This window comes from Rhinoderma darwinii, chromosome 4 (assembly GCF_050947455.1).
Source record: "Rhinoderma darwinii isolate aRhiDar2 chromosome 4, aRhiDar2.hap1, whole genome shotgun sequence".
In the NCBI taxonomy this organism is placed as follows: Eukaryota; Metazoa; Chordata; class Amphibia; order Anura; family Rhinodermatidae; genus Rhinoderma; species Rhinoderma darwinii.
In genome coordinates, this window is record NC_134690.1 from 374,702,396 (window position 1) to 374,713,265 (window position 10,870).

The window sequence follows — 10,870 nt, forward strand, 5'->3', positions numbered from 1 at the left end:
GTCCGATTTGATTTTAGGCCTTCCCTGGTTGCAGATGCATAATCCCACGTTTAACTGGAATACTGGGGATCTTACCAAATGGGGTAATGAATGCATGACGTCATGTTTTTCTGTTAATTTTATTTCTCTCCCTGAGGAGGTGAACACTCTACCTGAGTTTATTCAGGACTTCGCTGATGTTTTTTCTAAAAAGGCCTCCGAAGTGTTACCTCCTCATAGAGAATACGATTGCGCAATCGATTTGGTACCAGGAGCTAAGCTCCCTAAGGGTAGGATATTTAATCTCTCTTGTCCCGAACGTGAAGCCATGAGGGAGTATATCCAGGAATGCCTGGCCAAGGGTTACATTCGCCCCTCTACTTCTCCGGTAGGTGCTGGCTTCTTCTTCGTAGGGAAGAAGGATAGTGGTCTTAGGCCGTGCGTCGATTACCGAAACTTGAATAAGGTCACTGTAAGGAACAAGTATACCCTTCCTTTGATTCCTGATCTCTTCAATCAGGTTCAGGGGCCCAATGGTTCTCTAAGTTTGATCTACAGGGGGCTTATAACCTTATCCGCATCAGAGAAGGGGATGAGTGGAAGACTGCGTTTAACACGCTCGAAGGTCATTTAGAATACCTCGTCATGCCCTTTGGGTTGTGTAATGCTCCCGCGGTCTTCCAGAATTTCAGAAATGAGATTTTAAGAGACTACCTGGGGGTATTTCTTGTAGTGTACCTTGATGACATACTTGTGTTTTCCAAGGACTGGTCCTCCCACATTGAGCATGTCAGGAAGGTGCTCCAGGCCCTTCGGGACAAAAAACTGTTTGCTAAAACCGAAAAATATGTGTTTGGGGTGCAGGAGATACCATTTTTGGGTCAAATCCTCACTCCTCATGAATTCCGCATGGACCTTGCCAAGGTTCAGGCTGTGGCTGAATGGATCCAACCTGCCTCCCTGAAGGCGTTACAGTGCTTCCTGGGGTTTGCTAATTATTACAGGAGATTTATTGCTAACTTCTCGGTCATCGCTAAGCCTCTTACGGATCTTACTCGCAAAGGTGCTGATCTCCTCCACTGGCCTCCAGAGGCGGTACAGGCTTTTGAGGTCCTTAAGAAGTGCTTTATCTCGGCCCCAGTGCTGATTCAGCCTAACCAAATGGAGCCATTCATCGTGGAGGTTGACGCCTCCGAGGTGGGAGTGGGTGCTGTCTTGTCCCAGGGTACCAGGTCCCTCACCCATCTCCGTCCCTGTGCCTACTTCTCCAGGAAGTTCTCGCCTACTGAGAGTAACTATGACATTGGCAACCGCGAACTCTTAGCCATTAAATGGGCATTTGAAGAGTGGCGCCACTTCTTGGAGGGGGCTAGGCACCAGGTAACGGTCCTTACCGACCACAAGAATCTGGTTTTCCTAGAATCTGCCCCGAGGCTAAACCCGAGACAAGCTCGATGGGTGTTTGTTTTTTACTAGATTCAACTTTTTGGTCACCTATAGGGCTGGGTCTAAAAATATTAAAGCTGATGCACTGTCGCGTAGTTTCATGGCCAGCCCTCCTTCGGAGGAAGATCCTGCTTGTGTTTTGCCCCCAGGTATAATAATTTCCTCTGTTGATTCTGACTTAGTCTCCGAAATTGCGGCTGATTAAGGTTCAGCTCCCGGGAACCTTCCTGAGAACAAGCTGTTTGTTCCCCTACAATTCCGGCTAAGGGTACTCAGGGAAAATCATGACTTTGCACTATCTGGTCATTGCCAGAAACTATTGGTGGCCTGGGTTGCCTAAAGACAATAAGGCCTACGTCGCCGCTTGTGATATTTGTGCTAGGTCCAAGACTCCCAGGTCCCGACCAGCGGGCTTACTATGTTCTTTGCCCATTCCCCAGAGACCTTGGACCCATATCTCCATGGATTTTATCACCGATCTGCCTCCATCTCAAGGCAAGTCGGTGGTGTGGGTTGTAGTAGACCGCTTCAGTAAGATGTGCCACTTTGTGCCCCTCAAGAAACTACCCAATGCTAAGACGTTAGCTACCTTGTTTGTCAAACACATCCTGCGTCTCCATGGGGTTCCTGTCAATATTGTTTCTGACAGAGGGGTACAATTTGTTTCATTGTTTTGGAGAGCTTTCTGTAAAAAGTTGGAGATTGATCTGTCCTTCTCCTCGGTTCCCCTCCATTTCACCTGGTGGTTCCAACAATCCCGAGGTAGATGTCGTTCATCGGGAACTGTGCACAGTCTGGGCCCAGGTTCAGAAGAATCTAGAGGCGTCCCAGAGCATATAAAAGACTCAGGCAGATAGAAGACGTTCTGCTAATCCCTTGTTTGTGGTCGGGGATCTGGTGTGGCTGTCTTCAAAAATTTGCACCTTAAAGTCCTGTCCCAAAAATTTGCTCCCCGGTATATAGGCCCGTACAAGGTCATTGAAGTCCTTAACCCTGTCTCCTTCCGACTGGAGTTACCCCCGTCTTTTCGAATATACGACGTGTTTCATGCCTCCCTCCTGCTCCCCGTCCTTGGCTACCTCGAGGAAACCTCCGGTCCCTGTACTCACCCCTGAAGGGGTAGAATTCGAGGTGGCCAAGATTGTGGACAGCAGGATGGTACAAGGCTCCCTCCTGTACCTGGTCCATTGGAGAGGATACGGGCCTGAGGAGAGGACTTGGGTACCCGCCCGGGATGTTCACGCTGGGGTATTGCTCAGGAGGTTCCATCTTCGGTTCCCCAATAAGCCAGTTCCACCTAGAAAGGGTCCAGTGGCCCCTCATAAAAGGGGGGGTACTGTAAAGGATCTGCCAGACACAGCTTCTGTGTCGACGCCCGTGGTTAATCAGTCGGCACCTGCTCCTAAGTCTGATAGAGTGACTCGATCATCTACCACTTGGGCTGGGAGGCTGAGAAGTGGGAGAGCCTATCACAGCCTCGCCAGACGGAGCTAGCTCCCGCCCTCTGTCTATTTATACCTTCATTTCCTGCTCCTCCTTTGCCTGTGATTCTGCCTGCTTCCTGGCTATGCTGCTGCTGCTTGTACTATTGACTTCTGCTTCATATTGACCCTGGCTTTACTGACTACTCTCCTGCTCTGCGTTTGGTACCTCGTACACTCCTGGTTTGACTCGGCTTGTTCACTACTCTTGTTGCTCACGGTGTTTCCGTGGGCAACTGCCCCATTTCCCTTAGCTTCTGTGTACCCTTGTCTGTTTGTCTGTCGTGCACATATTGAGCGTAGGGACCGTCGCCCAGTTGTACGCCGTTGCCTAGGACGGGCCGTGCAAGTAGGCAGGGACTGAGTGGCGGGTAGATTAGGGCTCACCTGTCTGTCTCCCTACCCCGTCATTACACTGTCTTTAAGGTGTTAATATAGTGTACAGGGTTGGCCTTAAGGATCGCACAGTGTGCATGACCTGTCACTGTTGAAGGGGACACCACTAGCCCTGATGAGTTAGGCACCCGGAGTTTGCACCCTCAATCCTACACTTGGTGGCCATACCTATGGAAGTGTAGCTGCACAGGAGGCAGCTATATTGTCTAGTTCATTGATTGGGCACCATTATTTTGGCGCTATATGACTGTATTATTTGGGCACTATTTGGTAACTATAAGGGAAGGGGCATCCATCGAGCAACCACCAACCTACAACCCGCCCTGATATTGTAATTGTTTATTAGTATATTTAGACTATAGGAGACATAGTACATACATGTGAGCATACATACATGTACCCAGACAAAGTCATGGTAACAAGAATGAAAGCATATCTTTATCCTTTTCTATTCCTAAATAGTAACTCAGGAGTATGGAATAACAGATTTTATCAATCATGATAATGCAATTGTGGAATTATGTCCCTTATAAAACTTGCTCTGCTCCTTGAGGTAAAGAGAAGTCGGACAGCTTTCAAACTAATTAAGTAAAACAGAGTTCTGTACGAATGCCAACATAAAATCCTTTTGTCTTTAGGAAATTAGATCTGATATTTGTCAATGTCCTATTTGCCCCTTAGCACAAGCTTCAGTGAATTAAAGAAAGTAAATCTAAAACTTTTTGTAACTGATACTGTATATTTCAATGTAACTCCTGTGAGAACTAAGAATACTGAAACTGAGGCGAGAGCATAAAGAAGAGAACCGTATTTTTCAGATTGACCTATAAAACGCACCCAAGTTTAGATAACCGTTTATTTGCCTCTTAAAATATCACTTACAACCAATGTACTGAAACTGCAGCTCCAAGCTTACTACGCTTAATCCCTGGTGATCTAGGCTAGTAAATGGGTTCATGTTAGCTTCTCTGATGGTATAGAGCAGGGGCGTCGCTAGCATTGGGCAGCTTTGGCCCGGATCCCTGGCGACTGCCACATTCGAGTCTCAGCGGGCGCAATTGCGACCGGGTTGCAGCGATCGCAATTGCGACTGGGCTGCGGCTGCCCGCACCGCATCTATAAAAGTTACTATAGTAACTGGGGCCTATGTAATAAAATACACGTGCCCCTGTTGCTATAGTAATGACACATAGTACCCATCTTGCTTCCCAAGCGCAGCGTAAGTCCTGACGTCTTCTCACGTCATGACGTCAAGACGCTGTGCTCCGCGAATGACGTCACGACGCTATGGTGTTGGGACTGCACCCGGAGCCGAAGAGGAGGGTCAGTGTAACGTTACGGTCTGCTGGGGTCCTGTATGTAAGCCTACCTTGTGGTAGGCTTAGATACAGGGTTTAACAGACAGTATCACACATGGACCCTATATCTAAGGGTCCATGTGTGGCCACATGTTAGGCTTAGATACAGGGCCCCAGCAGATAGTAATCTTATACAGTATAAGATTGCTGTCTGCTGGGGCCCTCTATCTATGCGTCACTCAAGCTTCACCCATCTCGATAGAGACACGGGACCGCAAGACATCCCGGACATTCCTACCCAATACGTAAGCGCGCGGCTCATCCATGAGTTGTAAGTGAAATAGAAATTCCCAGCGCCTGATTGGACAGACGTTACTGATAACCAAGAATGCATATAAGACAGTTAAGGTGAAGACTAGACTTGTGCAACAAGCATATATCACTAAAATAGTAAAATGAGATCAAACCAAAGATGAAAGAGAGATATGTGATAAATGAAGTGATGAAATGTGTTGAGGAAAATTATTACTATTAGAATAAATTATTGTTGAACAAATGTGAATAACAACAAATGAAAAGTGTTCGCCTCTTCACCGGCGAACACTAAGCCCCGCCTTAGTAATAGACACTGTCTATCAGACAGCCACCATTACTAAAGCGGTAGTAATAAAGTTAAAAAAAACACTAACACGGAAGAAATATTTTATTGAAAAAAAACCACCACACAACCCTCATTAACCATTGTATTGAAAATAAAAACCCCGTCTGCGAAGTAGTCCTCCAATCCGACGTAATCGAACAACCAAACCTGTAAAAAAAATGTAACACATAAAAAAGCAAAACAATTATTATACTTAGCTATCCTGGGTCCAGTGCTGGAGCCGCGATGTCAGCTAGCTACGCTGTTTCTGTAACTATGGCAGTTATGGGGGGCGTCAGCACTGAAAGTGCCTACGGCAGCACCAACTCTAAATACGGCCCTGTATATACAGCAAATACTAAACAGCCCTGTGGCTGTGGTGCCAGGGTGGGTTGTACACCCTGGCACCACAAATTTAAGTGTGTGAACAAGCCAAGCACCTTCCTAACCTGTATTATTCAATAAAAACAATATTAAACTTTATACACTCCGTTTTTGTTGTCAGATAGACACTCTTTATTCTCTGATGCTAGACAGCGAAATCAGGGTACTGAAAGGCGCTGTACTTAATTAGATAACAGTATTTGCGATGGTGGTCACTAGGGCATAAGCAGGCCATAACTCTATATTCCCCACTATACTTGAGGATTCAGTCCCTAAATGTTACAGACAGATACTTCTTCGAACCTGCTGTGCAAATTTCAGCTATACAAAATAGTCTCCTTCCTGTTCCTTGTTCTCGAAAGTTTTGAAGACAATAGTATGTATGTCTTTTACTAAAGACCTTGCTCCAAGTCCTGGAAAGATTGGAAGAATGTGATGCAGCCCGGGAACAACATACAAAGGCATCAGGTTTTTCCAATGGCAACATTACAAGAGGCAGCTTGACACAGAAAGCCCGATAATGCAACAAAATCAAAAGAATAGAATGGGTTGTTTTTTTAAGCAGCGGGGTTTACAACTGGGAGTTTTGCTGAAAGAGTATGGGATGTGTGGGATGTAGCAGAAGAAGATGGGCAGACAGGAATGGGATAATAATGATAGCACTAGTTCTACTGTAGAATGCACCAGGTAAAAAGAGCTACAGCTTTCTTTTAAAACATAAGTTTTTATAGACAGAAGAATCATATATCACATACATACGTTTGGCATATACAATGTGCATTTACAGTTTTGTAACAGTGTTTTCCCCCACATAAGTAATACAAAATAGAAATAAGTAATACAAATTTTGGGCTTAGATAGAGGTACCAACCTATAAATGGTTAACAAATGTAGAAAGTGATGCACCATTCACTGTTATGGGGGTAAGTTACACTGAAACCCAGGTATATGCTTACTCAAGTCATGTAGATTCTCGGTCAATGTTTTGGAAAGGAAATTATAAAAACCAAACGTAACAGAACAAAACAAAACAAAACAACTCAGCTTGCAAGAGCATGAACATTACAATATGTGGAGGTTTAAGTATGCAGGGAATACACATAGTATTTAGAGGACGTCCATTTGTCCCATTGGAGACATTGTGAAAACTGAGATCTTTGTAGGATTATCGTTCGTTCCATAATACAGGTGAGATTGACATACTGAATTACCTCAGTTAATGTAGGAGTGGAGGTTTTCTTCCAATATTTGGCTACAAGAATTTTTGCAGAGCATAGTACATGGAAAATAATTGACTTATCATGAGAGTGGAAATCAGCCAAGCCTACATGTAGCAGAGCCAAGGCAGGAGTGGTAACTAGTGGGAATTGTAGAATAGTCGACAGGGGTTTGTCTATCTTGACCCAAAAAGTCCGTATAGCCGGACAATACCAGAAAATATGTTTAAGAGTCCCCACCTCCACTCCACATCTCCAGCAAATATTAGAAGTAGTAGGATATATTAAGGAGAGGCGATGGGGCGTCAGATACCATCTATATAGCACCTTTCTAGTGGTTTCTAAGTGATGAGTAGAGTTAGACAGTTGGGAGGCCAGCGAAAAGGTAGCTTCCCAATCTACACTATCCTGAGGTAAGGATAGATCAGCTTCCCACCTCCTAACACACTGGAGATCAGATTGTTGTAATGTATCTAGAATAGCCATATATGTTTTGGAGACCCCCTTTGCAGTTTTGGAGTACTGAAAATAATAGGATTCATAGAGTGATTTAGAGGGAAGGGGTTCACTGCCTCTGCTTATTAAGAAATGGCGAACGCGAATATACTTATAGAAATCATTAGTCGGTAAATTGAAATTGTTAACAAGCTCTGCAAAAGTAGAAAGAACACCTCCACTCCAAATATCCCCCACCGTATTTAGTCCCTGAGCAATCCAGAAGGACAGGTTCAAATTAGGAATTAATTGCGCGAGTACCCGTATATTCATATCTGACAATCTCATAGGAAAAAGAGCTTTTTTGACCACCACTGATTTCCACGAGTTTAGAGCAGCCTTAATAGTTAGTAGAGGCGGGACAGGAATAGGCAGTTTAAGTGCTGCGGCCCACAGATATGTATCAAGAGATTCAAAATGCCCACAACTGCTTTCAATTAGAACCCAGTGTTTTACGTGTGTTGGATTTAACCACTGCCTTATTTGGTCTAGAATGCAGGAATGATAATACGCAGAGATATGGGGGAATTCCAACCCTCCTTGTGCCACTGGGAGATGTAGAATTTGAACAGCTACCCTCACTTTTTGCTTCTTCCATGCATATTTGACTAAAAGCTGCTGCAGTTTATGTAGATAGGATACAGGAACCCATATAGGCAGATTCCGAAATAAGTAAAGAATTTTTGGCAATATTAACATTTTAAGAGCTGCAATGCGTCCTACCCACGAAACTTCAAACCGTAGGTGGTCATCAAGCTCCTTTTCCAGTTGAGGTAATAGAGGGGGATAATTAAGCGCGTAAAGTCTTGACGCAGGGTAAACTAATTGAATCCCTAGATAAGGAAGTCCCTGAGACGTCCATTCAAAGGAATACAAGTTTTGCAACTTTTGAACATCATTTGCCGATAATCCCATATTCATAATTTTAGATTTGCTTTCATTTAATTTATAATAAGAAACCTCACTAAAGGTCTCTAGACTGGACATAACATGAGGAAGTGACTCACAAGGGTTGGATAGGACCATAAGTACGTCATCTGCAAAGAGATCAATTGTGTGCTCAGTGCGGCTAATGGTAACCCCCTTGATCTCCCTATTAGATCTAATCACCTCAGCTAAGGGTTCCATAATTAAGGTGAAAATTAGTGGGGAGAGTGGACATCCTTGGCGAGTGCCATTGGTTATATGAAACGGATTGGATTGGTACCCTGAGGTTAACACGGTAGCAGAGGGATGAGTATATAGTGCCATTATAATATCCCGTGCTTTCCCCCTAATTCCAAATTTAGCAAGCACAGCCTCCAAGTATCCCCAATGCACACGGTCAAACGCCTTTTCCGCGTCTAAGGATAAAAGCAAAGAAGATGTCTGACTGCGCCCCACCCAATCTATGAGATCTATAAATCTCCTGGTACCATCTACTGATGACCTCTGCTGAGTGAATCCCACCTGATCTTGGTGAATTAAGTCAGGCAACAGGGGAGCCAGCCGTACGGCCAAAATTTTGGAATATAGTTTTAAATCCGTATTGAGTAGACTGATGGGTCTAAAATTTTGCGGTCTATCTGGAGGTTTACCTGGTTTAGGCAATGTAACGATGGTTGCTTGAAGCATTTCGGGGGGTATTTGACCCGTGGAATGTATTTGTGAAAATAAATGTAGGAGTTGAGGAGCAAGAATGGTGCTGTATTTTTTAAAATATTCATTGGTGAGTCCATCTGGACCTGGCGAATTCTGCGGTTTTAAAGTAGCTATAGCATCTAAAATTTCAATTAATTGAAAAGGTTGAGATAGTGCAGTAAGCTGGGAAGGCGTAACTTTTGGGAGAGAAACGGAGGCCAAAAATGCATTGATGCCTTCGGGAGTAGGTTGGGGGACAGTAGGGTCTTGATTTAAATTGTACAGAGATGAATAGTACTGTGCTATAGAGTTTGCAATTTCTTGCGGGTTAAATATAATGTCATTTTGTTGATTATGGAGAAAGGGAATCCTAGCTTTGTGTAAAGGATCTGCCAGGCACAGCTTCGGGGTTAACTCCCTTAATTAATCAGTCAGCACCTGAATCTACATCCCTGAGACTGACTCCAGCTTCCACCACTCAGGCTGGCAGGCTTAGGAGTGGGAGAGCCTATCGCAGCCTGGCCAGACTCAGCTAGCTCCCGCCCTCTGTCTATTTATACCTGCATTTCCTGTTCCTCCTTGCTTGTTATTCTTTTTCGTGTGGTTTCCTGGCCCAGCTACAGCTCCTTCTATTTTGTTCCTGCTCCATACAGACCCTGGCTTACTGACTACTCTTCTGCTCTTCGTTTGGTACCTCGCACACTCCTGGCTTGACTCGGCTCGTTCACCACTCTGGTTGCTCACGGTGTTGCCGTGGTCAACTGCCCCTTTCCCTTGCTTGTATTCCCTTGTATGTTTGTCGTGTTTGTCGTGCACTTACTGAGTGCAGGGACCGCCACCCAGTTGTACCCCGTCGCCTAGGGCGGGTCGTTGCAAGTAGGCAGGGACAGAGTGGCGGGTAGATTAGGGCTCACTTGTCCGTTTCCCTACCCCCCGGTCATTACATAATAACAAGCCCATACCTAGTCTACCCTGGTCCCTGACACCACTATGGACCCCCGTGAGACCCTGGCTCAGCAAATGCAGGGTCTCTCCCTACAAGTCCAGGCCCTGGCTCAGAGGGTCAACCAGCCTGATGCTACCTTGGTAGTTCCCCTCACCGCACCTCTTGAACCCCACCTCAAGTTGCCCGACCGGTTCTCAGGGGACCGGAGGGCTTTTCTCTCCTTTCGGGAGAGTTGTAGGCTTTACTTTCGTTTAAAGCCTCATTCCTCAGGTTCTGAGAGCCAGCGGGTGGGTATAATTATGTCCCGGCTCCAGGAAGGGCCCCAAGAGTGGGCCTTCTCCTTGGCTCCTGACGCCCCTGAACTTTCCTCCGTTGATTGTTTCTTTTCTGCTCTCGGACTTATTTATGACGAGACTGACAGGACTGCCTTTGCCGAGAGTCAGCTGGTGACCTTACGTCAGGGTAAGAGACCTGTTGAGGAGTATTGCTCTGACTTTAGGAAGTGGTGCGTAGCTTCTCGGTGGAATGACCCTGCCTTAAGGTGCCAGTTTAGGTTGGGTCTGTCGAATGCCCTGAAAGACCTGCTAGTTAGCTATCCCTCTTCTGACTCCCTAGACCAGGCTATGGCTTTAGCGGTACGACTTGACCGACGTCTCAGGGAACGACAACATGAACGTTTATGTGTTTTCTCCTCCGACTCCCCCATGATGCCTCCCGAAGTTCCGTTGCTTCGTTCCTCCAGGAAAGACTCAGAGATACCTATGCAGCTCGGGGCCTCCGTGTCCCCCCAACAACGTAGAGAATTCCGCAGGAAGAATGGTCTCTGCTTCTACTGTGGGGATGACAAGCATCAAGTGAACAACTGTCCTAAGCGTAAGAATGCAGCCAGAGAACTTCCGCGCCTAAGTGATCATCGGGGAGGTCACTTGGGCGCACAGGTATTTCCAGTAAATAGGAAACGTACTAAG